Source organism: Canis lupus, chromosome 30, assembly GCF_011100685.1.
Source record: "Canis lupus familiaris isolate Mischka breed German Shepherd chromosome 30, alternate assembly UU_Cfam_GSD_1.0, whole genome shotgun sequence".
NCBI lineage: Eukaryota > Metazoa > Chordata > Mammalia > Carnivora > Canidae > Canis > Canis lupus.
This window is the reverse complement of record NC_049251.1, coordinates 37,879,912-37,899,929: the sequence shown is the minus strand read 5'-3', so window position 1 is coordinate 37,899,929 and position 20,018 is coordinate 37,879,912. Positions and strand designations below refer to the sequence as shown.

General features: G+C 61.1%; 1 protein-coding gene and 1 long non-coding RNA gene across 7 annotated transcripts in view; one reads left to right on the top strand and one right to left on the bottom strand.

Moving 5' to 3' along the window:
* CCDC33 (coiled-coil domain containing 33) overlaps nucleotides 1-20,018 on the bottom strand; it is an 88,696-nt gene that overhangs the window by 13,339 nt on the left and 55,339 nt on the right. The window lies entirely within an intron of this gene.
* LOC119877750 lies at nucleotides 1,274-5,594 on the top strand. Its single transcript, XR_005381872.1, has 2 exons — nucleotides 1,274-1,701; nucleotides 2,786-5,594. It is a non-coding gene; the product is annotated as an uncharacterized LOC119877750 (long non-coding RNA).

Here is a 20,018-nt window from a genome sequence, read left to right as displayed (position 1 = left end):
GACTCGATCCTGGGACTCCAGGATCACGCCCTGGGCGGAAGGCAGGCAGTCAACTGCTGAGCCACCCGGGTGTCCCCTTACAAGTGCTTTAAAAGAATTAGTCTTATACTAGCCCTGGGTACCAGGCATAGAAGGTATGATTATCACCCATGTTACAGACCCCAGGGCCTGCCCACTCCTCACCCTCCTCGTCATTAACTAAAAAGAAAGGGTCGTGGTTATCTTTCACCAGAGCCTGAGAGGACAATACTTACTCCCCCCTCCCCTTTCAGACGTCCTCATGGTGGGATCTGAGGGGTGTCATCCAAGTGGGGGCGTTTAAACATACCTGTAGCCACTACGGCCAGGATGACCAGAAATGCCTTGAGGCCCAAAGTCACAGAGACTCAGTTATAAAGCCCAGGCTGGAAGCAGCTCCTACTCATGCAGCCAACCAACACTTGCTGAGCGCCACTCTGTGCCAGGTCTGTTCCATGCTGGGGGGCCAGGGAACACAGAGGAGCCCGACTGTCCCTCCCGGCCTGTGGGGTGTCCTATCTGCACAGAGGAGATGGCAGGAAGTGCCTGTTTCAGGGGGGAACTCAAAGGAGGTTCTTAACCTAGGCTGGGAGGCTTCCTGGAAGAATTGATAATCTGAGTTGACTCTTGAGGATGAGAAGCTGTTATGCAGGGGTGCGGGTGTGGGTGTGGGTGTGGGTTCTCTGGGCAGAAGAGACACAGTGGCAAAGGCAGGGAGGTGTGTATGTGATGAGGAACAAAGCAGGGCAATTAGTGGAAAGCAGGGTGCAGGGAGGAAAGTGCAGGGATGTGGCTAGAGAGGGGCAGGGCAAACAGAAGAGGACCTTGAGGGCTAGTGTCAGGGGCTTGGACTTGTCCTGTAGGGTCACTGAAGGGCCAAAGACACAGGGCAGGTGTGTGTGTGCATGTGCGTGTGCGTGATAAGACCCTTCCTACCTGCCCAGCCCAGAGGGAACCAGGCCAGGCGCAGTGGGCCAGCGACAAGAGATGGGACCTGAGCAAGCAGAGGCAGCAGGCATGGAGATGAGGGCAGGGGCTGGAGGAGGAGGAGGAGGAGGAGGAGGAGGAGGAGGAGGAGGAGGGGTCTGTGGTCTTGGGGGACAGGGAAGAGGTGCATGCACCCAGTGGGGAGGAGGAGGTGCCGCCTAGGGAGGCATGAGGCGTGTGGGGTGTGGGGTGGTCACAGGCAGTTGAGGGTGGTCAAGTTTGGGGAACATTATGGCTGGAGGTGGGGTGAGGAGGGCAGCCTGTGGAGGTTCAAGGGAAGCCTCGGAAGATTTTCCAGAGTCTAGGGAAGTATAGAATGGTGGGGGGCACTCCGGGATAAAGGAAAGCGGCAACAGGAGAGGAGCCCTCAAGTTCAGGGCAAGAGCCAGAAAGCGGCTGGCAAAGCCAAGGCCGCAGAGCTCAGAAAGGAGGAGGGTCTTTGGGTAACGGTATGTTGGGTAAAAGAGACGCTCCGCCTGCCGCCTGCAGATGACCTTAAAACCTGGGTACAAAGAGGAAACCCCGTCCTCAAAGCATTCAAGAGCTGGCGAGACGCCGAGGACCTCCTCCGGGACAGGGCGCAGGGACGCAGCAGCACCACGCAGCCGTGCAAAGGACCCGAGCCCCGGGCAGCCTCACTGACGGATCTCACACGTGAAGTGGAACAAGAGAGCCACACGCAAGATGACCCGCGGGGTGTGATGCCCTTTAGAGAAAGGCCAAGCCGTGGGCTGTTAGGACGCAGGCCTGGGGAGGCACACTTGGGCGGTGACAGGATAGAGGCCCGAAGCCAGGCAAGGGGCCTGTGCCCAGGTCCTGTCTAGGGGAGGGGGCACGAGGGGCTTCTGGGTGCTGGCGATGCTCTATTTAGTGACCTGGCCGGTGGTTACGGGAGCATCTGCTTTCTAAGAATTTGGTTGTGTGTGTGTGTGTGTGTGTGTGTGTGTGTGTGTGTGTGTGTTCGACGCAACCCATGTGGGTCACATTTCACAATTTAGGTTTTTGAAAAAAAATAAGAATGTGAAAAGGCTCAATAGCTTCTCTTCTGATCTGCAGAGGGAGCCTCTGGGCACAGCCTGGAGGGGGTGACCAGGGGTGAGCAGGGGTCACCCTGGCCAGGGCTCTGAATGCCACAACGTGGGGGATGGGGTGAGGGGGGCAGTGAGGTTGAGAAGGGACAGAGGGAGCTGGGGACACCGGGTAGGGGAGAGGTGTGGGGGTACACAGAGAGAGGACTTCTGGGAGAGTGAGGAGATGGAGGAGCATATGGAGGGCTGGGGCTGGAGCGGGGGTAGGAGCAGGGGGGGCCTTTACTCTCCAAGGGGAAGGAAGAAGCCTGAGGCTGGGGCAGGTGTAGACAGGTGTCCGAGCCCAGGCAGTGAGGGTGGCAGGGCTCTGCAGTGGGGGGAGTGGGTGCAGAGCAGGGGGGGCGGGGGGGGGTAATGAGCCTGAACCCGGCGGTGGGTTTGCTGGGCCCAGCACTCACCTTCCCTCCTTTGCCCTTCCCTGAGCAGCCCTCTAAGCTCTGGGTTTCGGGGCGCCCCCAGGCCCCGCCGGCAGCCCCGGCTCCGGCCTTGCTGTCTGTCTCTGCCGCCCGCAGAGGGCAGCCGCCTCCCACAGATGCTCTGCCTTCAGCCAAGCGGGAATGGGCGGAGCGGCCTCAGCTCTGCCGGTGGGGGTGGCGCCGGGGGTGGCGGAGAGGCCGGGGCTGTCCTGCTGTCCTGCTGTCCAGCCCCACACCTGTCCTTCCTCCGAAAGGCCCTTGTCCATCTTCCCGCAGCTGCCTGTGAACTCCATCTCGGACTCCTGCTGGGTGTCCTCTGCCAAAAATCGCCCATGGAGCCAGAGAGGACAGTGACTTGCCCACGGTGATACAGCAAGTGCCAACCCCGCGAGACCTGGGTGTCGTCTACAAAGTGTACTAAACACACACGCGCACGCACACACACACCCTAAGTCTTTGCAAATCAGACCAGATCCTTCTATCCACCTCGGAAGTCACACTATGAACACTGGGCCCAGGCGGGGCCCGCGAGGGCCACGGGGCCTGATAACCCGAGCCCCCTCCTGCCCCGCACCCCCCTCCCCACCCCGCCTTGGTGAACGCCTGCACTGGCCAGGCCCTTTCCCTACTTTTTCTCTGGTTCAAACAAGGAGCCTGCAGGGGAGGCATTTTCATCCCGACTTCCCAGGGAGGAAGCTGAGGCCCACAGGGAACGGTTGCCAGAGCTGCGGTGACGTGGGGCTCACTGGACGTGGCTGAAGGACTGTCCTATAGGCCCAGGGAGCCAACCTGCGGTGGGAGAACCGGGGCTACGGTCTTTAAGGGGGTCGGGTAAGGTGCCACTCTGCCCTCGATCTTGCCCCTTCCCCTGGGCCTGGGGCTGTTTGTCCTGGGCCCCGTGTCTCCCGGGGGAGGGCAGGTCTACACATCACCCAGGCCCGTGTGATCCCCTTCAAGCCATGACGCGCTCTTAGGGTCCATCCGGGCTGCTTTTCTGAGTCAGAGATAGAGAGATTGCCAACCTCCCACTGCGCACCCCCATTTCCCTGCCCCAGGTCTGACCAGGCTTGTTTCCTGGCATCGCTGTACCCCTACACCAGCCTGAGAGGGGCCTGAACCCAGCCAATAATAGTGTTTCCACTCCCATCCCAGGATTTCCTTTGCTTGGAGGGGCATCTCCTGGTGGCATTCCCCCTCCGACTGCTGCTGACCAGCTGGTCTGATCTCTGTAGCCTCCTCCTACAGGCAGGCCTCCTGGTTCTCTGCTTCTTTGGGCTTTCTCTGTGCTCAAAGCACAGGCACCCTGTCTGGTAGGTGAAAGGTGGCTAACAACGCTGTGCGGCTCCTCTCAGGGAGAGCTGGCGTCGAAGCGCCCTCCCCTTGGACCCGGGCCAGTCTCAGAGAATTGCAAGGGCACCGCGCACTGTGCACGGTGAGGTTCCGGGACTTCTCGCGGCTGCCGCCTCCCTCCTGGAACACTTGCTGTCCCCTAGGGAAGAAACCCTGCCACCCCGAGACCCCGGGGCTGCGAGGAACCCCAACTAATGGTGGGGGAGGAGCCACACCCCCAGCCCGGGCTGCTCTGGCCCCCTGCCCTCCGGGTCCGGGTCCGGGTGGGTAGAGACCAGCCCGCCCCACTACGCCCCTGATGCAAAGAACAGAGATAGAGAAAACGGAAAAAGTGGTCACTTCGAGTCACGATGTCCGGGGCAGTTTGCTGGTTTGCTACGCGGCAGTAGATTAACGGAACATTGTCCCTGCGCTCTGCAGCCCTTCATGGCTCCCACGTGCCCTTGTGATGAACTTCCAGCTCTGAACTTCAAGGCCATCTGTTCTGGCAAAGTTAGACCCCTTCAGAAATTGGCCATGACCGCTCCGACCATGGGCCGGCCACCCTGGGCCTGGGCCCCTCTCTATCTCTGAAGCCTTGTTACCTCTGTCAGGAAGCCATCCCCGATCCCCTTGCTCCCAGCCCGGAGCTCCCCTTCCCACCAGGGACCACGGATACGCTCTCCCTCCAGCTCCCAGGAGACCCCGACAGCATGCAAGGGCCTCCCCTCCCCTCTGTAGACTCTAGTGGCCGTCCCAGGGTGGGGAAGAGGGCCAGGCGGGCACCCCTTGGACTGGCGACACTGCTCCGGCCAGATTTGCCATCTCCTGATGGACGGAGTTCCTGCAGGTCCCCTCAGGATGCCTGAGAGCCCACTCTCGGCCAATCTAAGGTTTCCAATACCTTCAATGGGACTTAGCCTCATCTCTTTAAAATGAAATGGATACGCGCAGCCTGTGCAATTGGTACTGCCTTCCCCAGGTCCTGAGATCGAGCTCTGAGCAAGGGCCCAGTTCTAGGGCGCTGCCTCAAGGGGGCAGGGCGTGACGGGTCCGGGGAGGGGGATTGTGCTAAACATCTGCTGAAAGGGGGGGCCTTTCCCAGGGCTCAGGGCCCATGCTGGCCAAGGATCCCCTCACTCATAGATACGCCCAGGGTCACACACTAAATCCATGACCTCTCTGCCCTCGGCCACTGCCGACCCAGTGGGGCTCCCCTTCTGTTCCATGGAACAGTGTGACAGCAGAAATCTGTGGCCGTGAGACTAGACTCTTCCTTTCCTCATTCTTTTTTGAACCTCATCACCACTGGCAGGAGGACCAGGGAGGCCAGAGAGCCCCATCGGCTGGAGGGGACGTGAGTGGGGCTGGCCCACTTAGGCGATGCACGGCCAAGGGCGAGGGGCTGGGCTCCAGGCTGCACTTGGCAGGCTTGGCAGAGGGCAGGGTGCCCTGGGCGCCTGAGGGTGCTGTGGCTGGAGGATCACACACCCACCACACTCTTGAGGCAGCCCGGGGCTCTGCTTCAGGATCCAGGGCAGTCCAGAGCTACAGAAGGTCCTAGAGCCAGGGCCCTGCTCGCCCCAGATCCCTGCTCCCGGTTCCCCTTGAATGTCAGCTGAGTCTCCAAATCACAAGCGACTCTGTGCAAATTGCTGTTTAAAACAGGTTCCCGGAGGGGGAGGCAGTCGCTTCTTTGTTTAGCCCAAGGTTATGGCAAAGAAACAAAAGGAGTGCATTTTCTCTTCCTACTGTTCTTTATTTTCCTTTCTGCTGCCTCAGAGATGGTGCCTTTTGTGCTTCTGCACAGTGAGGCTCAGAGGGGTGGGGAGGCCTTGTCCTGCGCTTACCCCGGCCCCAGCCTAATTGGCCGGGCTGGAGCCAGGGGGGCTAATTGGAAGGGGTCCAGACAATGAGGCTGGGGGTGGGGCTGGCTTGGACGTGGGCTTCCTGGAGGACCGTCTGTCGTTCCATTCCCATTTCCCCTCCCAAGCCTCCCAGAATCCTATCCCACCTGCAAGGCTCTACCCTGGGCCCTCCTCTCCAAGAAGACCCCCCAGACCCCGAGCCCAACCATCAGTCACTCCTCCTCAGGTCTGTGGCTCAGAGCCCTGCCTCTCCTGGACTCAGCTTGGGGCCCGAGGAAGTACAGGGCCAGGCCGAGCGCTCCCAGGGCTGGTGAGGGGCTCGGCCGCAGCTCTGGCCTCGTGGGCCCTGCTTATTCTTCCATAGAGAACCCCTGACCCCACCGGTCGCCTCCTGCCGTAATCCTCTCTGGTTAGAGCTTTGCTGCCTCTGACTATCCCACGTGGCCAGGGGTGGGGGGGTGGGTAGGCAGAGAGCCCTGCCTAGAGTCTAGAACCCTGGGTTCTAATCCAGCCTCTGCCCACATCTGTTGAATGACCTTAAGCAAGGCCTTTGCCTGCCCAGACACTTCATGGGCAAGCTGGGGTGACGATCCGGGTCGGGGGTGTGCAATGGTGTTCTTGCCACAGAGGAAGAGCAAATGCTTTGGGAACTGGGGTCCCAGGGAGCAGGTGTCACCGAGGCGGGCAGCGCAGGGCCCTGGCCAGGGCTGACCCACTTCCTCTCCCATGCCCCCGTCTACCTCACGCCCCCAGAGCCCCCGTGAGCTGGGCCCACACTGCAAGCCCTCTCTGCCTGCCCGCCCGCCTGCCCGCCCCCGCTGGCCCAGGCCCAGGTGCTTTCTAGGATGCAGGGCTCTGGACCTCCAAGAGGAGGAGACAATGGTCACTTTAAGGCATTTTCCCAGAAGCCCTTTGTCTTCCCTTTCGGGGTTCCCAGGTGTGGGCTCAAGTGGCCAGGGCTGGGGCTGGTGGCCCAGTGGAAGGTTCCTGGGACCAGGGGCCTGGGGGGGCCAACGCCCGCAGGCCTGATCTTCTGGTCCTCCCTGTGCTCGCTCTGGGAGCACTTCTGGTTGCCAGGCGGGACACCCCAACTCACCTGCCCTCTAGGTAAACCCCTCCTCCTCCCAGAACCAGCGGGTGTGGAGGACTTACAGAGCCGCTGTCCGGGAGGCCTGGGGCAGCTTTGGGGGCCGGAGGGGCTGGGGACTCTGGCTCCCCCATCTTTCTTGCTGGCTGTCCTGTTCCCCGGGATGCGTCCCCAGGGACCGTTGCCACAACAAGTGTCTGCTTGGTGACTGAGCCCAGCCCCAGGCTGGAGCAGGCTGGCTCCAGGGGCCACTTCCCTTTTGTTCCAGGGTGGGGAGCATCTGGGTGGGGTAGCCGGCGTCAGGCTAGGCTCATTCTTTGGCCAGGGAACTGCAAGGAGATGGTGGGGCCAGGAGCCCAGGAAGGGGCCAGGCCCGGAGGGCTCTGGCTTTCTGTCTCCCCCCAGCTCTGGTCTTAGCAACCCTCTGCCCCCAGCCTGCCCTGTAGCCGTGCCTCAGTGCCCCCCTTCTCCGCTTCCACCTCCCTGCGCTCTGCTCCCCCATCCCCACCCCCTCAGTGATCTCCCCACCACAGCTGGGCTGGGCTCCTCTCGCAGCTGGACAGCATGGTCTCAGGCCCCATGCCGGCCCCCCGGGCTTTCCCATCTCTGCTTTCCTGATGGTCTGGACAAATTCCTTTCCCTTTAGTTCAGCCGAGACATGGGTGGATGTTTTTGAAAGGAACTCACTGGGAAGCAAGGGAAAACAAACCCAAACAGAGCAGCCCACCACCTAGAAACGGTCTTGGTCACTAAGGCAGCCATCTGTTTGCACCACCCTTGGCCTGGGTTGCAGAGACCCCCTCCAAGGGCATGGAGGGGGTCTGTCTGGCTTTTTCCCCTGACTGTGTTGGGTCCAGACTGTCTGTCTCAGGCAAGCCTGGCCCCAAAGCCTTTCCCGAGAGGCACCCCATCTACACCCAGCTAAGTGCCTGCACGGGGCTGGGACTCCATTAATATTCCTTCACCTACTTAACAGATGAGTGAATGCCAGGGGTCTGGGGCCTCAGTGGTGGCACAGTACTAATCCCCGACTGGACAGCCCAAGGCAGGCAGCTTGACCTGTTTCAAAGGCTCCACCCTGGTCTAAGGAGCCCCCTACCCCTGGCTGCTGGGTGCTAGCTCAGACTCCGCATGCGTGGGGGACCTCTGGCCTCTGTTGCTGGTGCAGAGGTGGGGAGGGCTTGCTCATTTGCAGGCCTCAGTTTTCATGTAATTCACTTGGAGATCCTTGGAGAGATCCTTTTTCTTAGTGGGGTTACTTCCTTTGTATAATAGCAGGACAGTTGGACAGGACAAGCCCCACAGTGCTTTGTGGCTCTACTCAAGGAGCAGTAGAAAGCCCGTGGGCCCTACGTTTGCTCAGGGCTCGGTTCTCGTCCCTGCTCGACTGCTCATTATCTGTGTGATGTTGGTCAGGGCAGTCCTGAACCTCTCGGAGCCAGTTTCATCCTCTGTAAGGTGGAGAGCATGACCTCCCCACTCTCCCGGAGCGGTGGGAAATTTAATGAGCTTGTGAGCATAAAGCTCCAAGCAGGGTCCCTGGCGCAGATGTGCTACTGGGAATGTTACTCCCACCTCTGTGCCACTCACGGGGGCTCCAGGGGGTCAAATACTTCTCTAAAGTGAAAATGAGCTCGTGATGGAGACGGCCACCCTCTCTGGGCGGCACCAGCCACCCAGATGGCATCCCAGAGGTGCGCCTACGCCCCCCGACTCTGCCGGGGGTGGGGGGGGAACGGGCTGCTGTATTCTGCTGTGTGTGCGCCTCCCATCCTAAGACCTGGGGCCAGAAGTCGCGGATCAAGGCAATGCCACACGGGTGCCCCCTCCCCACCCGGGCTTCAGCCACCCCCTCACTGAGAGGGGCCCAGAGCTCCTGCGCCCGCCGCGCTGCCCATCGATTGAATCCGCTCCCATCCTCAGGCATGCCATGAATTTTTCATCAAAGGCCTGTAGACTTTGGGAAACGTACAATTAGAGGCCCCATCAATAATGTACCACGTGGGGGCATCGGCGGCGCTCAGCCAGGCCCAGACACGGCTGTCTTCCAGCCCTGCCCTGGCGGGAGGCAGGGGAGCACCAAGATCCCTTAGGGGTCTAGCACTGGATGCACAGCCAGCGCGGGATGCTGAGGGGGGGATGCCGCTCCCAAAGTGTTGAGCCTCCCCCTTGAAGTCCCGGGGGGACCCATCCGATCTCAGAGACTCTAACGTGGGTGAGGGGCGCCTGCGGGGCTCAGTCGGCTAAGCCTCTGCCTTCAGCTCAGGTCAGGATCTCGGGGTCCTGAGACTGAGCCCCTCATCGGGCTCCCTGCTCAGGGGGGAGCCTGCTTTTCCCCCCCTCTGTCTCCTCCCTCTGCTTGTGCTTTCTCCCCCTCCCTCTCAAATAGATCAACAAATCTTTTCTAAAAAATCAAATGGGTGCTAAGGAGCCCCCGCCTCTGAAAGTGTGGGGAGACACAGCAGACAGGTGCCACGTCAGGATTAGGGTTCTCCATGGGGTGGGGAGCCTCCTCCCACCCCACCGGAAGCACGGGGCAGCAGGTTGCGGGGGGAGCAGGAAGAGGGGCGCATGGAGACTCCTGGTGACCCCGGAGGGGGCTCGATTCACCCAGCATGGCCTCGAGGTCAGCCCATCACAGCTGTGGGGGGTGGATGTTGGGGGGCGAGTGGAAGTAGTTCCTCCACCCACAGAATGAGGCCCCCTCACCCCGCCCCTGCAGCTCTGTCCTTCAGGGACATCCTGTGCCCATCCTGCAGGGGAGGGCTGTGAGGCGGGAGCACTGGGCACCCGTGGAGCCTGGGGCTGGCTCCTGTCCCCAGCTGGCCTTCCTTCTGGCGCCCACAAAGGCAGGGCTGTGCTCTCCACTTTGTCACCAAGGCTGGACCCCCAGCTCAGGGAAGCTCGGGGCAGGGCACGTATGGGTCCCCAGTGGCCGCTGCGCTCCCGCCCGCCATCCCCCAGGTCCTAGGCCTGGCTCCTACACTTTGAGGCTGTCCTGAAACAGCACGTCCCGGCGACAGGTCTGGCACACGGGAGCGGTGAAGAGGCCGGGACTGAGGAGGTCCACAGTGCTGCTCTGGCATGCCGCCCGGTGTCTCTGCGCCCTGCCCAGCTGTGGGCCTGGGCTCCAGCCTAGGCCGAGGCTTATGGGCCCCCAGGATCTGCGACCCCTGCACGTGGGCTGTGCGGAGCCTGAGACACCAGGGCCTGCAGGCCCAGCCTGTGCCAGCTGAGCATGAGTCTGCATTCCTAAGACCCTCTCCTGGCAGATATGCCACCAATGGGCCTGAAACACTTTGGTAGGCCTGAACCCCCCTCGCCTCTCACCACCCTGCTGAATCCCAGCCCCCACCCCCTGCACCTGGGCAGGATACTTGGAATCGTCCATGGCAGAGGACTCCCGGGTCCCTGGGATGGGCCCAGGGCAGGGCCCGACAGGAGGAGGGTGGGCAGGGAGCTGGGCAAAGCCCCTTCCGTGTGTGCCTCCCCAGTGCCGCATTTGCCTTAACGAGCCTGCTGCCCACCTGAGGCTTCCATGACCCTACTGGTGGGCAGCCAGAGGAACAAGGGGGAGTCACCTTCTATTTATGGGGGGCCGTGAGTACTGCCCTTCGTCCAGCCCGGGCCAAGGATGCTGGGCACGGTCCAGTTCAACACATACTCTCTAGTAACCCCTTTTGGGCACCAGGGATACAGATGTGACCAAGGCTCGGAGCTTGTATCATCCTCGAGGAACTTGTGTTGTAGTGAATGTGGCAGCAGGCACAGTGTGACACGATACATCAGCACAGTAAGGGCAGTAGTTGGAGAGCCCCTCAGCCAGGCCCCTTCATGCCCTGGGGTGCAGGCAGAGGTGTGAAGGAGGCCATCCCAGAAGGAGTTTGGTAATGGGTTTTGAAGGATGAGTAAGAGTTTGCCAGGTGCTAAAGGAGAGAGGAAGAGGTGCATTCCTGGCTGAGGGAACAGCAGGGGCAATGGTGTGAAGGTTAGAAGCCGCCTGGCACCCGGGGGAAGTGTAGAGAGACAGTGAGGACAGGAGGTGGGAGACGAAGCTGGCGTGGCTGCAGGGTCTAGTCATGGGGCGTTGAATGCCAGGCCAAGGCCCAACTGTGGAGCCTGTTAAGTCAGGTGAGGTGGGCTGGGCTGCAGCTACATACTGACTATGAATTTCCAAACATAACTCCCAGGATGAGGCCTGGTTTCCTTGTAAATCTGCCAGCGTGCTTCCCAGGTCCCCGGAGCCCGAGAGGGAGGGCAAGAGGTTGGCCAGTCTCTCCCAGCAGAGCCAGCCTGCATTCACCCCCGCCCCCCCCGGGCTCAGGAAAGCCTGGCCATCTGGGGAAACTGGAGGCACAGTCCAGCAGAGCTGGCAGCTGCTGAGAGACCCTTCTGGAGGCGAGAGCAGCCCCGCGAGGAGTAGGGCTAGGATGCCAGCCACCAAGAGCCCTGGGATGGGGAGACAGCCAAGGGCAGGCATTACTGGGATGTTGCCTTTCCTCACTGGTCTGGCTGGGCCATCTGCCTGCCATCCTGGGGCCACCAGACCATGCCCGCCCTGCTCTGGGGGCTGCCCAAGTCCAGGCCCCTGGAGCCCCCTTGACCCGTGTACTCAAGAGAAAGAGAGACTTGGCAGGGCCTTCTCACCCCTCCACCCCTGTGACTCAGTGATGTCACTGTTCTTGGAGCAGACGCCTTCCAAAGCTCAGGCCGTGGGAGGCCATGCTGGGCCCGGAGCCGGGCCCTCTTAGCCCCCAGGGGCAGCCAGCCTTCCAGGGGATGGCTCGACTGGGGCCCGGGGCTTCCTCTGGAGGGCCAGGCCCTGCCCGAAGGGGCCAGGCTCGGGGGGACCTGCCAGGGGCCAGACAGCACAGCTCCCCAGGGCGAGCGCTAGGCGAGGGAGGGAGGTGCAGGGGGAGGAGGTCTTGGGCGCGCCTTGGGGAGCCCGGCCTGGGGGAGGGGAGCTGCCCCACCCCAGGGGCCCCAGCCTGCGGGGAGCCAGTCCCCGCTCTGGAGCCCATCTGAGGAGGAGGCAGGACCCATACGCGCCTGATAAGCACACAGGAAAAGAACAGATGGTGCCAACAAGTGCAAATTAATTGAGCGAAGCCTGTGTACACAGGCGCTGCGCAGGCGGCCTGGGGCCGGGAGGTTGGGGGGCAGGGCGGGCGTGGGGCGAGGCTGTAACGAGCACTTAGCGTCTCCCCGGACGCAGCCCGAGCCGTATCGACAGAGCCTGTCTATAAATCTCCCGGCCGCGTCTCCAGGAACCTTAATTACGGGGCCTCATTACCCCTCACACCTCTGGGCCCAGGGGACTGGCCGTGACAGCCGGGCTGAACCCCTGCAGCAGGAGGGGCCCCACCGGGATGCCTGGGGGACGCGCTGTAGGGTCTCGGGCCCGTGAAGCCGACGGAGCTCAGCCTGATTCAGGCCAAGGGCGCCGGGGCCGGGGGGTGTTTCCAGCTGGCGTTGACTCTGGCGAGCACTCTGCCCCTTTGAGCCTCAGTTTCCCCATCTGTACAATGGGGAGAGGGCTATGGTGAAGCCGAGCGGGCAGAGTCGGTCCGGGGCTGAGCACAGTGCCTGGCACCAGTGCGTGTGTAACGCACGCCCCTGCCCCCTGTCCCCGGTCACTGTGCCGGAGGCCCCGAGAGAGCCAAGCAGCCCCGGCGCCCGGCACTGGCCTGGCCTGCACGGCTACACCTGGGCCTGCTGCCGGACATCACTTCACAGCATCATCTGAGGCCTCTTTTTATTTAAAAAAAAAAAAAAATTTAAATGTAGGTAGATTCCACGCCCTCCAGGGAGCCCAGCGTGGGGCCTGAACTCACGACCTCGGGATCAAGACCTGAGCTGAGATCAAGAGTTGGACGCCCAACTGACTGAGCCCCCCGCCGCCCTTCATACAAAGCCACGTTCTGACCGTGCTGGGGCAAGACAAAACCAAGGCCACTGGGAACCACGGGTGAACACGGATAAAACACGAACATTGTTCAAACCACAGAAATGACCCCACAGCAGCCTTCCTGGCCAAACTGAGCGCCTGCTGCTTCTTTATCGAGGACAGCTTTAGCCCGTGATGTGCTCCTGCTGCCTCCCGGGTGAGAACCACCCCGCGTCCCGAGAGCATCCAACCAGAGCGAAACCCCGCGTCCTCGAACGCCCCCACGTCGCCTAACTCGAGCTGCAGCCTTTCTGTCCTTTCCAACCCACCCTTCCCGACGCCCCCCACCCCTTGGCCACAGTGAATCAATAAACCCAACCCCGTTGGGTCACAGGTGTGTCCTGGCTGGCTTTGGCCGCCGCGGACTGCGATTCGGGCACAGAGCTCCATCTCCAGGTTCTTGTGTTCTCCAGCTGTGAATTCTAAGCTCGCTATTTCCCACCTGCGCCCTTTTATCGTTTCTATTGAAGGTGTGTGTGCCCCCAATTCCCATTCTGTGTCCCCTCCTGGAGCCCCAGAGCTGGGCTGCGGGTTGGGGGAGAAGTCCTGGGGGCCACCGGCCAGGTCTCTGCTGTGGGGGAAGGAGCCCCAGGCAGGACATCTGGGGGTGTCTGGAGGGACCCAAGGAGGCCGAGACAATCTTGAGCTGGGTTGGGGGGTAGAGAAGGGACTGGGGACAGGGGAGCTGGAGCTCCCTCTTTCTCCGCGCTCACCCTAGCCCCCTGGACAGCCCGCAATGGGGGAGTCCTTGGGGAGGGGAGGGTCTTCTACTCCAAATGCCCAGGCCTGGTGAGCTGGAAGGAGCAGACTCCAGGGGCTTTCTGGAGGGGAGGCTGGCATGGCTGGGCAATCCCTTAATAGGTGCTGGGGTTTGGACATGTGTAGGTCCCCGTCCTGGGAGCTCACCTACTTTGTCTCTGCCTCCCCAACCCCAGCTAGATTCCTTCTTAGGGGCTATTATGTCCTCTCCTCACCCCTCATCCTCAGTGGCTAGACCTTTTGCGGCTGGTTTGCCTTCCTGCCTCCAGCCCAGGCTGGCACATTCTCCCCAGCCCTGAGTTACTAGACACTGTACTCCATTTCTGCCAGGCTTCACTAGGTGCGTCTGCTTTCGGACTCCTGGGCAATGCTTCTGGAAATCCAGGTGTCACACTTTGCCTTTGGAGATTTGAGTCTCATGGCTATTGGCCCCTTTAGAGACCCCCCCCCCCTTTTTTTTAGATAAAGCCTATTTTATTTCATTTTTTAAGATTTTATTTATTCATGAGACACACACACACACACACACACACACAGGCAGAGGGAGAAGCAGGCTCCATGCAGGGAGCTGGATGTGGGACTCGATCTCGGGTCTCCAGGATCATGCCTTGAGCCAGACACTAAACTGCTGAGCCACCCGAGGGTCCCTAGAGACCCTTCTCACCGGCTTGCTGCCCGGCCTCTCCTGGCTGCTTGCCCCCCTCATGACTCATCCTTTCCCATGAATCCATCCTGCTGGGCCCAGACATTCACAATACAGGCAGCAGTGAGGGGAGGGAGCTTCACGAGGGCATCTCCCATTGCTTGGGGTCACCCCCCTCCCGCCCCCCTGCCCTGCCACCCACTCTTTCTCCTGGGATACCTGTCTCCTGCCCACCTCAGGCCCCGGCTTCAGTCTCACAATCCAAATCCCGATTAGCCAGACCTTCTGCACTAAGCCCCTCTTCACTCCTGCGTCAGGACCCGCCTCCCGGAGTGTTTAAGCTCCCCTCCCACGGGAGCCCCGGGTCCAGGCCCCAGGCCCCTCCTGCTGAGATGGCAGTAAAATCCTCAGCTGGGCAGAGACCCATCCAGAGTGGGGATGGATTCCCCAAGGGAGGTTGCCTGATAGGAGAGCCTTGGAGGGGCTGAGAGAGATGGCATGTGGCCTCTAACCGCCCTCTCCCCACACTGTCCTCTTCACCTTACTGTGACTGATAAGCCACCAGAGGCCCTTCACAAGTCCTCGAGCCCTCTCCAGGCAGGGAGCTTTGGCAGCCAGCCTGCAGGGAAAGGGTTATCATCACCCCATTTCACAGCTGGAAAGACTGAGCTTCTAGTAGGCGCCGGCCGGGGGCTCAGCAGAAGGCACTCTTCCTGTCTCTGATCCAGACCTGTCGTCTCCCCGGGTTACGTGGCTGCCCAGGAACGGGCACTGTATGCATTTCCTGGACACGTTTACCGAGCGCCTACTGTATGCCAGGTACCTGGAGTGGGGCTGCAGGCGGGGGCATAAGGCAGGCGGAGCAGAGCAGCCAAGGCTCGGAACTGAGTGACTACCATTCAGATTAGGCATGGGTGGAATCTTCTGGGTTGGGACACAGGCTTCAGAGGTCACGGGGCCACCAGGTGAGGGAGCCACAGACAGGTGTATGGCAGGGGCAACAACTAGATTTGTGCTTTGGCTAGTTTAGCTGGTGGCTAAGTCCTAGAAGGGAGGGGCCAAGCGCACAGGAGGGCGCCATCTGGGCTGTCAGCTCCTGGTCTCCGGGCCAGCTTGCTGAGGGAGCCCCCACCCCCATAAAGGAGAGGGAGGGGCTGTCCTCTTGGCCTCCATCAGGCTCCCCCCCCTGTGAAGCAGGGCTCCTCCCGCAGCCAGAGGAGGGAGGGTGAGATGCCTCCAGTCTCCAAAACTGTCCTGCGAGGGGGCCCAGCCACCAGGCCGCCCCCCCCCCCCCCCGCCCCTGCCGACCACCCCCTCCCCACGCCATCCCGAGGGGCCACCAGGCCGCCTTCCATTTGCATATCTGAGAGTGAAAAAAACTGCTTAGCACCACTGCCACGGGGCTGCTGAGCCCCCCTTTTGTCTGTTTGAGTAAGAGCTGGCGAAAGGCTGAAGGATAATTAGTCCCCGGTGGGCAGTGCTGGCCCCCCTCCTCGAAGATTTAAAGGCACAGCCCACCTACTTAGCCCATGTCTCCCCCCCAGGGCCCCCCTCCAGCCCCCCTCCCGCACCCCCACCCTGCTGGGCCCTGGCGGCTGAGGAGGAGGAGACGTCAGCTGCTGGCAGGAGCCGATGAATGAGCATTTTATCTGATTAAACTGGGAGTGAACTGGCCCTTCTCTGTTATCTTTGGACCTGATTGGGTATTTAACACCAAATGCATTGTGTGTGCATGTGTGTGTGTGCGTGTGCGTGTGCGCGTGGACAGACGGGGCTTTTCTAGTGCCCGTCAGGAGGAAATTGGATTGTACTGAAAAGCATTTAATCAGAGCTCAGGGGTGCGGCCTAACGGAGTCCCTGAGCTGGGGGCGGGCTGTCCTGCCCTTAGCCTTGGCCGGGCAGCCCCCGCCTCGGGCCCGCGGGTTACAGGGTCCTGCTCTGGCCACCGCCCTGGGCTGAGGAGTTGGTGGGGCCAAGGAGCTGAGCCCACCCCGAGCCTGAGCACCCTTCCAGACCACAACCCCCCGTACCCGGGAGCCCAGACCTCCCTCCGACTTCCAGGGCTTGTCCTCCCGAGGGCACCGAGAGAAGTCTCACGTGGTCATTGTGCCATCGGCCTATGGGACTGAAAAGGGGGCGCCTCCTGGGATATGGAGAACCAGGGGCAGGGCCTGGGAGCGGCACCCACCGTGTTGTCAGGGTCCAAAGTGGGAAGCTGGGGATTCTCTGAGCTGGTGAATAAAGTGTATTTGTGAAGGAAGACTAGAACAGAACACATTTAACAGCTTAATTATTAGTTATTAGTAATTCGGAGTTCAGACGTGCGGTGTGCAGACCTCCACCCGTCCTCCCACAGGCTTGGGGTGGGCCGGGGATGGGAGCCGAGGCCCCGGAGCTCTGTTTCGGTGTTTACCAGCAAACTGAGGCAGGCCTCCCACCCGGACAGATGGGCTGGGAAGGCGAGGAGTCCAGCTCACCAGGCTCTTGACTCCTGAGTCCCGAGGCCTGGCCAAGGCAGCCGCAGGAGCAGGGACAGGGGCTGGAGACCCCGGACCTGGGTTGGACCAATGACTGCTCCCCCTCTGTCTTGCCCTAGGGTCCTGGGAGGGCTACTGAGCTTCCAGCAGTTTCCCCAGCTGTAGAGTGGGGATGATAACTGCCCGTCCTTCATCAGGTTGGTGCACGGAGGAAACGAGATTATGATTAAAGTCCTGGGATCAGAGTAGGGGCTCAGTAGAGATGGGTGGGCATAGTCAGCATTATTGCGAGGAGGGCTAAGCTGGCAGTTGGCAGAAGGAATGGGCCGCATTTCCCAGGTATCACCCCTGGTTCTGTAGTCTCTCCTACGCGCACCAATCGATTCGAGCCCTCAGCAATTTATGGCCTCAGACCTCGGCTTTGTTTCCCGACCCCAGAGAGCCCGCTTCTGGCCCACCCACCAGTGTTTAATCAGGAGCGGAGACGGGCACCGATGCCGCGCGGTGCCAGCCGTCTCCACGGAGCAGAGCCGGAGGTCGTCCTGCCTCCGTCTGCCTTGTTGGCCAGATGAAAGGGGCAATCAGCAAGACCAGGCCACTCTCTCCACAGAGGGGGCGCTGGGGCCCAGAGAGGAGGGGGTGCAGCCAGGGCGACTGCTTAGGTCAGCGGCAGTCAGAACCAGACCCAGGTCTCTAGGCACCCGTCCCGTCCCAAGCTCCCTCAGCTGTTACTTTTCTCACTCCTCTGAGGGGCTTCTGCCCCAGTGGGCCCCTCATCCACATCCCCTGTTGGGGCAGGCCCCGACTTGGCCAACCCACAGTCCCCGCTCTTCCCTCAGTTCTCGCCTCCACGCCCTAAGGCCTCCTCACCTCTCACTGCAGGGATGCATCCTCCCCATTTGACAGAGAGAGAAACTGAGGTCCTAGCTTCAGGACTAGATCGGAAGGAGGGCCCCCCAGTGCTTCTCGGGGAGAACCCTGGCCACGGTCCCAACTTGGAGAGAGATACAGAGACAGACACACACACACACAGATAATCTCGACTCAACAGGCCCCTCACAGGAACAAGTTCACCGACCCGTACTTCTACCAGCAAATCAAAGATCTGTCATGGCTTTCGTACTGACAACCACTAATGACTGACATGGGGTGGGACGGGGTGGAGCTTAGTGTTAGGTACACGGCCCTCTGTGTCCCCACCATCCCCCGGCCACCCTCCTACACCCTGACGTAGTGACGTAGCGATCTAGTGATGTGCTTTCCTACACACGCCATCCCCTCTCTCGGTCCTCTCCAGGACCTCAGCAGTCGGGATGGGGAGAGTTATGCCCTCAACAGATGAGACAGGCCCAGAGAGGGGGAGCGGTCGAGCCAAGGTCACACAGTTCTTGAGTGCTGGAGACCGAACTGGAGCCTGCTTCAGCTGCACAGGTGGGAGGGCTGTGCAGGGCAAGGCCACGGGGCGGGCACGTAGCTCGGGCACAGAAAGCTGGCCTAATCAACGAATGAACGGATGTGTGCATGCGTGTGTGCGCCAGGCCACAGTCACCAGGGAAGGAGAGAGGCAGCTCGGGGCCACGCGGGTGGGGAGCCCCTGACGATTGTTCTCTGTGCCCCCTTCTTATTCCTCAAGCACTCCCACACCGGGGCAGCCCCTGGGGCCGGTGCCACCGCCCTCCCAGCTTCCCCATGCTGTCCCACTCCCCAGCTCTCTCACTGGAAGTGTGCCTCCCCATCCAGATCCGATCCCTACTGTCTGTGGGGCCTGTGAAAGGGGCATAAGAGGAGGCTCTTGGCATGGGCCACCCTCTGTCCCCAAAGGGCCATCCCCTGGGCCTGGCCCTTTCTCCCTGAAAGTACTCGACTCTGGGGAGGACGGGTTGGGAAGAGGTCTGCATGGTTCTCAAGAGCAGACTCAGGTCCATCTGAGCAGGGAATTCTGGGGTCTTGGATACCCAGAAAGTGACCAACAGTTGTGGTACTTTGCCCAGCCCCACGGACCCTTCGCCCATGGGGAGACACGAGTATGGTGGGAGCCCCAGAAGGACCCTCTGGATCATCTAAGGACGGTACCCCCATCTTTTTTTTTTTTTTAATATTTATTTATTTATTCAGAGAGAGCGAGAGACAGAGACACAGGCAGAGGGAGAAGCAGGCTCCATGCAGGGAGCCCGACGCGGGACTCGATCCCGGATCTCCAGGATCATGCCCCGGGCTTCAGGCGGTGCCAAACCGCTGCGCCACCAGGGCTGCCCCTGGTACCCCCATCTTGTCTAATAACCCTGTTCCAGGGGCCTGGGGACCCTTTCCTGGGGCCAAGGTCACTCGCCCCTGCAGTCAAGTTGATCAGAAAGACAAGTCCACTCCAGCAGCCAGTGGCTTTCCCTTTGCTGGGTGGCACCAGGCTTCCCCACCTGCTCCAGGGACCAGGCAGGGGGTGGTGCGCCCACCAGCGTGTGAGGCGTGGAGTCAGGGAGGGCGGCCGGCCTGCAGGGGGCCTTGCTCTGTGCTCACACAGACCAAGAGACAATAAATCGACAAACACTTAATCTCTCTGCAAATTGAAACGGAGCCGTAAATATCTGCTGCATCCCAGCAGCTGAGTTATGAGTCTTGTTTATTAATCTCTTTAGTCCCAGGTGATGGATGGGGGAGGAGGATGGCCCTCCAGAGACTCATAGGGCGGGGGTGAGGGGGGAGAGGAGTGGGCCAGGGGTCTGGGAACGGCCCTTCTGGAGAAAGGGTCAGAGGGTGGAGGGCGGCAGTGCCTGCCCCACCCCCCCACAGCTTCCCTCTCCTTCTCGAAGGGCCCATGAACACATGAACACAGCGAGCAGTCCTAAGCCTCCGGCACGGTGGCCAACCCGTGACTGCCATCTGCTCTCCTTAATCCTCCTTACAGCCTCAAGAGGGGGACAGGAGGGACTATTCCCTCCACTTAACAATGGCAGACAGGCCCAGGGAGGTGGTGTGACTCATCCAAGGTCACATAGCTCTGGCGTGGTGGGGACAGAAGCCTGCTGGGGCTGCCTAGAGAGGAGGGGAGGGGCTGCGGGGGGAGACAACAGGACACCTGCAGGATGGTCTTCCTACTTTTTCCCACCTTTCTCCCTTACCTCCCTTCCTCAAATGCTTGTGAGCTGGCTCTCCCTCTCCCTCTCCCTCTCCCTCTCCCTCTCCCTCTCCCTCTCCCTCTCCCTCTCCCTCTCCCTCTCCCTCTCCCTCTCCCTCTCCCTCTCCCTCTCCCTCTCCCTGTATGTGGAAGAAGAGAAGGACAGAGTCCGGAGAGGAAGAGTCAGGAGCTGGTGAGGGCCTCAGGTGGGTCCGAGAGCTGTGACAGCCGCCCACTCCAAGATCTAAGTTTAGGAATGTGCCCCCTGCCCAGTGCCAACACGGGAG